This window comes from Alligator sinensis, unplaced genomic scaffold, assembly GCF_000455745.1.
Source record: "Alligator sinensis unplaced genomic scaffold, ASM45574v1 scaffold165_2, whole genome shotgun sequence".
Taxonomy (NCBI): domain Eukaryota; kingdom Metazoa; phylum Chordata; order Crocodylia; family Alligatoridae; genus Alligator; species Alligator sinensis.
This window is the reverse complement of record NW_005841965.1, coordinates 712,195-722,211: the sequence shown is the minus strand read 5'-3', so window position 1 is coordinate 722,211 and position 10,017 is coordinate 712,195. Positions and strand designations below refer to the sequence as shown.

The 10,017-nt window shown below is 46.7% G+C and overlaps 1 long non-coding RNA gene across 1 annotated transcript in view; it reads left to right on the top strand.

Annotated features, from left to right (window-relative positions):
- The window catches only part of LOC102382869, a 172,035-nt gene that overhangs the window by 98,432 nt on the left and 63,586 nt on the right, over positions 1–10,017 (top strand). The window contains exon 3 of the long non-coding RNA XR_323458.2: positions 4,325–4,463. This is a non-coding gene — a long non-coding RNA (uncharacterized LOC102382869). The remainder of the gene's footprint in view (positions 1–4,324; positions 4,464–10,017) is intronic.

The window sequence follows — 10,017 nt, the reverse complement described above, 5'->3', positions numbered from 1 at the left end:
GACCACTCATCTTGGGCACTGAGTTCCCCTGCCCTCAAGAACCCCAGCACCTCTTCCACCAAGCTCCTCAACTCTTTGAAGTTGGCCCTCTTGAAGTCTAGGGCTACCGCCTTACTGCAGGCCCTTGTCACCTTGCGCTGGATGATGAATTCCAGCAAGTGATGATCGCTATCACCCAGGTGGTCAAGGACCTGGAGGCCCCTTACCAGATCATCGCCTGTGGCCAGGACCAGGTCCAACAGGGCATTTCCTCTGGTGGGACTGTGCACCTCCTGGGTTAAGTGGAGGTCCTGTATCTCAGCCAGGAACCTCCTGGATCGGTCCAACCTGGCTGACTGCTCCTCCCAGCAGATGTCAGGGTAATTTAGATCACCCATGACACTACATTCCTTGCCTTAAGTGCCTCTGCAAGCTGGCCCAAAAATTCCCGAAAGTTCAGGGGGCAGTTCCTAGCCCTGGAGCATGAGCAGATGGAGGCCCTGTGGGAGCAGAACACAGTCATGGGCAGAGCAGTGGAGGCTATGGAGGATGACCACCGGTCACTAGATACTCTCCTGGCCTTGTTGGTCACCTTGTGTTACATACTGCCCAGCCCCCAACCCTAAGCCCCCCTGCCCCCTAGCAGCCACCCACTGCCCACCTGCAGACCCTCCTTTGAGCCCGAGCAGAGGTCCAGCATTGCTTCCTTGGGCCAGGAGCCCCAGCTTCGGCCTCTGCCCCATTTGCCCACCTCCACCCAGCCCCCCAGCCCGGGCCCGGGCCTGCTGCTCACCTGGCTCCATGCAGGCATGGAGCTGGAGCTGCTTGCACAATGATCCTTCTGGCCCTGGACACTAGCTGCTGGAGGGGGATACACCATGCTGGAGGACCACCGGCTACTATTGCCCCTGGGTAAGCCCCCCACCTGCTGGGCTCACCACAGTGTGCACACCCATGGAGGAATGGCCAGAGACTGGGATACTGGCCACCTATCCCTGGGCTTTGCCACCTAGGTGCCCCCACCTCAAAGCTGCCCACACCAGGAGGGCATGCACACAAGCACAGCACTTCACTTGTAAATAGTTTGCATGGGGAAGATGGTGTTTTATTGTTGGTGGGTAGTATGGGTGGTGGAAGGGTTCTGTTGTTAGGAAGGGAGGGGTGAGGGGGTAGTTTGTTGGGGAGGGAGAGGACAGGTGGGAACTGTTTTATGTGAAAGGAATAAAAACTGTTGCTCTGGCAGTGAGCATGGTCCTGGGGGTGGAGGTGGGGGGAGGGTCCATGGGCAGCTGTCCAGGTGGGCTACAGCAGGTACTGCAGGAGGAGATGGTCAGCCAGTACTTCTCACCTTCTCACACCCAGTGCCCTGGCCCCCACTGGCAGGTGTACAGCTCACCCTGGACCTCTGGGAGAGGGGGGGGGCGGGGTCCTGCTGCTCTTGCAGCCACCACAGCTGGTGCTTCTGTTGCCAGGTTTCTTCCACCCACCATATTTCCTCTGCCCAGGCCTCACAAAACAGCTTCCCCCGGACCTCGCATATGTTATGCAGCACATAGGTTATGACAATGACCCGAGAGATGTTGTCTTTGGAAACTCAAGCTGGGTGGTGATGGTACACCAGCATCCCTTTAGGCAGGCAAAGGCATGCTCCACCAGAGTGTGTGGATTCAGCCCAGGCACTGATTAAAGTGGGCATGGTGGGGGTCCAGCTGTCCAATGTAGGGCTACATGAACCAGGGTAGGTGGGGTCCCTAATAAGGAGTGGTGAGACCACCATGGCACCCAGCTGCAGATCCAGCACCCCTGGCATGAAGCAGTTGCTCTGCACCAGGGTTGACAGGGTGGAATTCCAAAACACAGCATTGTGGCCACTGCCCACCCATGTGGCACTCAAATTTGTGACGGTGCTGCAGTGGTCAACAATGACCTGGAGCACAACAGAATGTTGTAGGGGTGGTCACTGTGGGGTGGGCAGGTGATGGGTATATAGTTTCTGTCCAGGGCCCTGATTCACTGGGGCATGGAACCCTGCCACCACCACCAGGGTGTCATGCACCCAGAGCACCATGTGCCCCAGCAGGTCCTGGAGAGTGCTGAACACTTCTAGGACAACCTTCCCAGAAGTGGCATTGCCCATGCCAAGGATATGGCCCATATAGTGGAGGCTGGTAGACATGGCCAACTTCAACAGGGCAAGGGCCAGCCAGGTGTCTGTGGGGAGAGGTGACTACATGGCTGCTCCTGGTGTGAATGGAGCTGCTCCAGGAGGTCCAGGAAGATGGCTCAGGTTATCCTGAATGCTTCCAGCTAATGCTCATCATCCTGGGTCTGCTGGATGATATGCAACCACTAGTCCTGGCCTAGTGGGGCTAGAGGCCCAGGAAAGTGAAGGCAGCCTCAGCGGTGGTATCCCCTGTTGGGGTCCAGTCAGAAGGATGAGGTCTACATGGTAGTTTCATAGTGGCGGTGGCCCTGGGATGGTGCAGTGCAACCAGGCAGGTGGTTGCTATGCATGGGAGAGCTGGTAGGGCCCAGACAGCCATGGGCCAGCCAATGGTTGGTGTGGTGGTCAGCAAGGTCAGTCTGGTGACCAACAAGAGCCTAGAGTGCTGGGCATCACTGCTGGGGCAGGGGCTAGAGCAGCCATGGCATGAGGAATCAAAGGTGGAGATGAGGCAACAGCTGCATGCTGCCCCTGTGTTGTGCATACTTGCCATAGCCCAGAAGTAGCTGGCCAGGGATCAGGGAGTGGGGCTGCCTTTTCAAAAGGGTTGTTGGCTGTTGGCAGCTGCAGCTGGAGCCTCGAGCTCCTTTTGGTGGTGGCAGGGGTCCATTGCAGGACTGCAGGAAGCAGAAGCAGTTTGCTGCTATGAGCAGCAAATCTGCTTCCATGTCCCTGCATATATAGATGCCTGCCAGGGAGCATATACTTGCAAGTAGTTTACTTGCAAGTAAACTGATCTCATATCAAATGCATATGTAGATGTTCCCACTGGGAAGCAACAAAGTTACAAGAATATTTATCTTGGTATTTGAAAGAAAATGTGGGGTTAGATTTCATGGGTTAGTAAAAGTCATCAAACTCTCCAAGTTCATGTGAGGTTTCAGGAGGTTTAGAAGTCTGTAAATATGGTACCAATATTCTACCAGTGGATGAGAAGTGGAACACCACTTTACCAAACTACAGACCATTAATTTAACATCTGTAGTCTATAATAAGCATGGGCATAATACTTTAGGGCAAAGAAAAAGAGGGCATATTCAGTAGTCAGAGTGTAATGGAAGATAAACAACATTGATTTAGGAAAGCTATATTTAGTGTTATCTTATTCATGTGGTTACATGCTGTGCTATATACAGTGAGCATTGCAATACTGCATTTTAAAAAAGCTGAAATAAGAGTTCAGCCTAAAACACTGATGCTCATACTAGGGAATCTGATAACATACATTTTTCTTATTACTTAATAATACTGGGTGCATCTATATGTGCAATTAAGGTGAAATTAAGCTCCAGAGCGCCTTGAGCTGGAATAAACTGCTTCTGGGCTCAGCATCTACACATGCACCCAGGTCAGTAGCAATCTGAGCTGGGGCAGAGCAGGCCTGGCCTGGCAGGAGGCACTGGGGTCAGCCACTGGGGGCCAAGCTCCAGGTGTTGGCATCAGGCAGTGGAGGGGCTAGCAGGAGTCTGGCTCCTGGCTGGCTGGGCTGACCGGGCCCAATATACACCTCAGTCACTATCCATACATGAGTTTGATTGCAGTTAATTACTCTGACATAAGATAGTACTGTCCCCAATAGTACTATCTTATGGAGGCGTTATTAGTTTAGTATGCCCTAATACTAGCCCATGTGTATATGGTGATGCTTTACTGTGGAGTTAATTAGTCTACTCCACAGTAAAGCACATGTGTAGATGCAACCACTACATAGTCTAACAGAATTAAATGATTAAATCTTCTATTTCTTCAGGCTCAAATGTTATATCCTCATATTGTGTGAAAGGTCCAGTTGAGTCTAGTAAACCATTCGCAAATGTAATTAAAGCATGCCAGTGTTGGTGCTTTTGAAGCCAGTGGGAGTACTTACAATCTGGATTATACTAATGTTGTCACAATCTAGCCTTCAGAGAAACCAGACCACTTCAGAAGCCAATGTACAATCCCCTATCGTGGTTTAGCATATCTGGAGTTACTCTATCTTTTTGAAGGTAGGTGGTAGTAATTATAAAAATTATAGGTGGTGCCATACTTATTTTAAAAAATTGTCATGAATGTTGATTCAGATTTGAAAGCAAGTTTTGGTGATGTCATGTTTATGACTCTAGTCTCCATCTCCACCAGAGATTATTAAAAACTAGGGGTGCACCGACAAAGATTTTTTGGGCTAATTCTGATGGCCGGCTGTTGACCAGCTATCTCGACCGATACCAATCTGATTGCCGATATGCAGCCCAGCAGCTTGGAGAGAAGCATCCGGTTGGTAAGTCTGTTGGGGGAAGGTGCACGGGGGAGGGAAGGGGTGGCAGATGGAGGCCCCTGCGGTAAGGGAGGGAGTGGGGATGGGATTGGGGCAGGGGTAGGCAACGCCCAGCTGGGGCGGGGCAGGGTGCAGGACAGAGCTGGCAGCTCATCCAGGGTGTGCAATGGGGAGGGGGTGCATCTTTCACTGCTGTGCTCACTCCAGGGGGAGGCATGGGGAGCACGTGCCCCCTGGATCTGTGCGTGCCCCTGCCCCAGCCCCACTCCCTCCCTCATCACATGAGCTTCAATCTACCCCCACATGCCCCTTCCCACCCCCACGGCCCTTCACTCCCACTGATTTACCAGCCAGACGCTGCCCCAAGCTGCCGGGCTGCACTCCTGGCAGTGTGCATGCTTCAGCTGTGTGTGTGCAAGTAGCATTTATCAGCAACATTATTGGCCACATAAGCTAAAAATACCACAGTTGTCGATAATGTCAATTTTCCTTTTATCAGTGCCGATATGATATGGACCGATGTATTGGTGCACTTCTATTAAAAATATTTGGGTTATGATTTACCAGCACTAAATATTGATAGTCATTCTTTTTTCTCAAAAATTGAAATAGCTGCTAGAAATAGATCTAAATTGTATTTATAGTACTTGTATACCCTGCAAACTTATAGTCCCCCAAATATTAACTCATCCCAATAGCAGATGACTACAGTCCATTTTGTATGTTTGAAGCAATGAGGTGACTTCTTTCAAAAGTTAGATATTTAACCCTATCAAAGTCACTGACAAATTGGCAGCAGCTTTTACCTGCGACTGTGGCAGGGTTAAATCGTTAGCATTTGGCTGATCAGGCAGGGGAGGGCAAGTGACTCTGAAAAGGAGAGGCTGCCCCCTGCTCTATGTGGCCAGAATTCAGTCATGACTATGGAAAAATCTTATTTTCTTCATTCTGCCTTCTCAGAATAAGGTATATCTCATTTGGGCTTACTTTGTATGCAACAAAATTTACAATATTTGATGGTGAAATTTGGAATTTTTGCTATGCTGGCTTAGAATAAATCACTTGGTAATGTTTCTGGTCCCTCACTTACTAACTTTTAATAATTTACTAAGCAAATATGCACAGTCCTACTATCAAGTCACCATCTTGATCCAATTCCTCTTCCAAATCCTTTCAACATGAATTGGAAAAACAGCATAATAATACTTTTAGGGTAAAATGGGGTAAAATCAGAACATAAAGGCTAAGTGAGATTCAAAACCAAGACATGAATTATTAACCAGATTTGCTTATATGACCTACACCCAGACTGAACTGAAAGGATCATATGCTCCCATACTTCATACTCTGGTGCCAATTACTACAGTTTATGATGGATGTTGAACCACTTACACCCCTACTCTTAATAGGATAATGGGCTAGACCAGTAGTTCCCAAACGCTGACAGATTGAGCACCACCAACTTAAAACAATACAACCTTAAGTACCACCAGCACATTTTTGTCATATAAAGTAATTATAATAAAGCTGTTAATGCATACCACTGACAGGTTGTCTGCATACCACTGGTGATACCCATACCACAGAGTGGGAACCGCGGGTCTAGACCAGGATTTGTAGGAGGACTCTACCCTATTTCTACTTATGCCAGCGAGGACTCATAGGGAAGCCATTTTACCTCATTATATCTGTTTCCCATCCCAGCCATTGTCTGTTGTGGTCATTTAGATCATAAGTGATTCAAATAGGAACTACCTAGTACAGTAGTAAAATGAGTTTGTGTATGATGGGGGTCTGCTCTACTGGGGTTTCTATGCACTATTGCAATACAAATAATACTATTAAAAGTAAAAAAAATATTTTTCCCCTTTGTAAACTTGCAGACTAAGTCTCTGTGGAACAATGCTCTGGAAACAAGAGACTGTAGTACCTCCAAACAACTGTTCACAACCTATCTCCATTGTAGTTCTGCACTGCTTTGGGTCCCAAAGTTCTCATAAGGAAGGGAATAAGGGAAAGATATGCATGTTTGGGATGAGAGGAGCAACATTTGGTCCTAATTCTAATTTAGTCAGAACATTTTAGTGCTTGTGGGATTTTCTGCTGGCAGAAATATAAATTACCTAAATTGTAGAGTTGCAGAGAAAGAGGAAAATTGGCTCCCTGGACTGAAAATTGGCGAAAAGGCAGGAAACGAGTGGCCAAGAACTGAATTTGTTCAAACTGGAAAGATATTTCTAGCAAGAGTTCCATGGAGATTAGTGTCAAACTTCCAGCTTTTTATTACTTTTGAAACTGCATATGTCCTTGGACACTTCTTCTCCCTCTACACCCTCTCTCTGAACAAAGCCATTCATAAACATGAATTCCTCTAGCATCTCTATGCTCTGGCCCTATCTTCTTCTGCTAAAACTAAAACCTTGGCTTGTCTGTTTGACATCTTCTAATGGTCCAGCTGTCAGTATGACTAAAACTGAGCTCTTAATCTCCAACTCTCAAAGCCTTCTCCTCACTGTTTCTTTCCTTTTTTCTCACCATTTTTTCCTTCCATGTTGACAGCTGCTATTTTTTAGACTTGAAGTGTGTCATCTCTCTCTAGTAACATCAAAACAATGGTATAAAGACAATTTTCCTGGCTTCTCATATCAGTGATGTCATGATCCTGCTTTGCACCTCTTGAATTTCTCCACACCTTCTAGACACACTAGAGCAGGGGCGGGCAATTATTTTGGGCAGAGGGCCGCTTACTGAGTTTTGGCAAGCCATTGAGGGCCTCATGACAGGCAGCCAGGGGCAGATTAATATTCATTTTCTAAATTTTTTAGGGGTCCCACTGGCTGGATGGAATGTCCTGGCGGGCCGCATCCGGCCTACGAGCCACATTTTGCCCACCCCTGCACTAGAGAGTAAGTTTTTGTCTGTTAGACCCCTAACTTATCCTTACTGTAGTCATCTGCTATTGAGTTCTGCTCTTGCAGCCTTCTTCAGCTACTTGTCAAATTTTCAAACAAGCACCTTCTTTCTTTCTCCCGTACTGCCCTTGATGCCTGGATGGATCTTCCCATAAAAATACACAGAACTCCCTCTGTGCCCCTCCTTAACAATTACTTTGACTATGACCACTGTAGAGCACTCAACAATGGGTTATCAGATGGTGTGACTTGTGATCATTAACTGCTTACCCCATGGACTACAATCTCTTCAAGGTTGCCTTCTGTTTCCCCAGCTGTTTGTTTTTTCCACCTGTTGTCCTTTTCTTTTAAGAGATCTGAGATAGGACAAATAATCATCATTTGTGCAATACGTATCTGGCTGATTAGGGCTGTACTCCAGGATTCTACCAAAACATAATATTAACAGGTACAATTATTTGATTTGAAGAGTAGACAATGCAGTAAGTAAAGAAGAGAAGTACACAAAATACAGGTGGACTGAAATAATGCACTGGGTGCATCTACACTTATGCTTTACTAAGTAGCTCCACAGTAAAATGTGGACCTACAGTAAAACTCATCTACATAAGCTCCAGTAAAATAATTAACTTCTCTGTTAGTAGGATAACTCTCTAGAGTGGGGTAATTTACTGTGCCAAAATGCATGTGTAGACACTGACCGCAGGCATAGATTGCGCCCGGTCTACCCAGAGAGCTGTAGGCCTGCTCCGCCTCGTCTCAAATTGCTGCTGTCCTGGGCTAGACTACACATGTAAATGCTGAGCCCAAGAACAGTTTACTCTGGCTCCAACTGCTCTGGAGTTTATTGTTTCACATTAATTGCACGTGTAATGGGAAGTATTGTATCAAAAAACATGCTCATTAATATATGCAAGTGTAGATAATTAAGTAGGGCACGCTGCCGAATTACAACCTGGAAAGAGAAACCCATTCTAAAATGTTGTCCTGTTTAGAAACATCAAATACAAAATTTGGGTCTGATGATGCAAGTATTTTTCATTGATGTCATATAGATGAGGGTTGGCAAGAACATGTTTTGTATATCTAAGAGTGACTCAGGTGATTCAGAATTATGAATTATCAGAACAATAGTCAGAGAAACCTAATTATAGGTTATTGCAGGCCCCCTAAGCAACTGTCAAATCACAGCCTAAGAAGTCAACTAATCTCAGTGGTAGGCTAAACCTCTCACCCAGTCAGCCAGAACATTTTCTGTGACCATCAGCAAGAACTAGGCAGCAGTAGGCAGGGAGCATGCTTTGACAATAGCTCAAGCTTTTAGTGTTAAAATTACAATCCCCCTTTGTTCCCTCTAAAACAGTCCTTTTAAGCCTTTGTCAAAAGTAATGGAAGAACTTTTTTTCTAGATGCTCTGAGAGGATCCTGTCCAACATGACTGAGTGTCGATTTTCCCCAAGCTAAGCAAAAAGGATCTCACTCGTGGTTTCCAAAACATTTCAAATGAGAGGTAGTGACATTTGGGAATTGTCAAGAAAGTTTTATGTTTTTTAAAAATATCCCCTGCTGCCTCCTGGTTCCTTTTAGACTGCATCAGTAATGGAATCCCATCATTTGGCAGAGAAAATCCTGGGAATTCTGTTTTCCAACCAAGAAGATTTGGCCATGTGATTCATAGCTGAAGCAATGCAGACACATGAAATAAATCAAGGAATGTATACAGAAAACTGGAGCATCATCCTTACAAAGCCTAGTGCTAGAAAAGCCACTGAAGGACACTGGATTGTCGAACCTCTGATTCAATTATGTACTTAACCAGCTTGGGAAGAGTAATAGAAGATTACAGAGAGATGATCCCACAACATGATTCACAAATGAGAGCTCATTATGCCAACTGTGATAGCAGCTGCTAAAGTAGGATGTTGCCTATGAAAGGTCATGCCTTTGCTGAACCATTTAGTCTCTTAGGGTGCGTCCCCATATGCAGGGGTGTGTGTTTGTAGCACCAAAAGTTCGTGCTGCTGATTTGTGCTCAATCACGCACCCCTGCACATGAGCTTTGGCATGCAACAAATCGTCCTGGGTAGGGGAGGGGAGGCTGGACCCAGTACCTGTGCTGGCCCCAGCAGTGTTACTAGTGTCCTAGTGCAGCAGGGATGCAGAACTGGCAGCACAGCGCTTGACCAGCAGCCAGAGCATTTCTGAGGACACGTGCTCGGTACTGCTTTTTTTCCCCAGAGATTTTTTTTCAGTACCACGATTTCCTGGTAGCAAATTTTTGCCCCTTCACAACAAATCTGCAGTGCAGGGCATGTGTTAATATTCCAGGCATGCAGCTGGTGGCTCCACAAAGAGGTTAGCAGTGCTACAAACTGCATGTGTCTGCATGTCTAGATGCACCCTTGAGGACGCTCTGCACACTTTATCCCCATCAAAATTCCATTCACCTCTGCAAGGAGTTGGTTTTGAGCTGTTGTCTGTTGTCCAGATACCACATGAAAAAAATCATTGTCACTGTTGCCAATTATCATCTTTGCTGGCCATGCCAGTAGAGAAGACAGTGAGCTATAGAGACTGAATGACTCTCCTAGCCCTAAGAATAGTTTCTCTGGACCACGGTCCATGCATGCTGGTAAGGAACATCT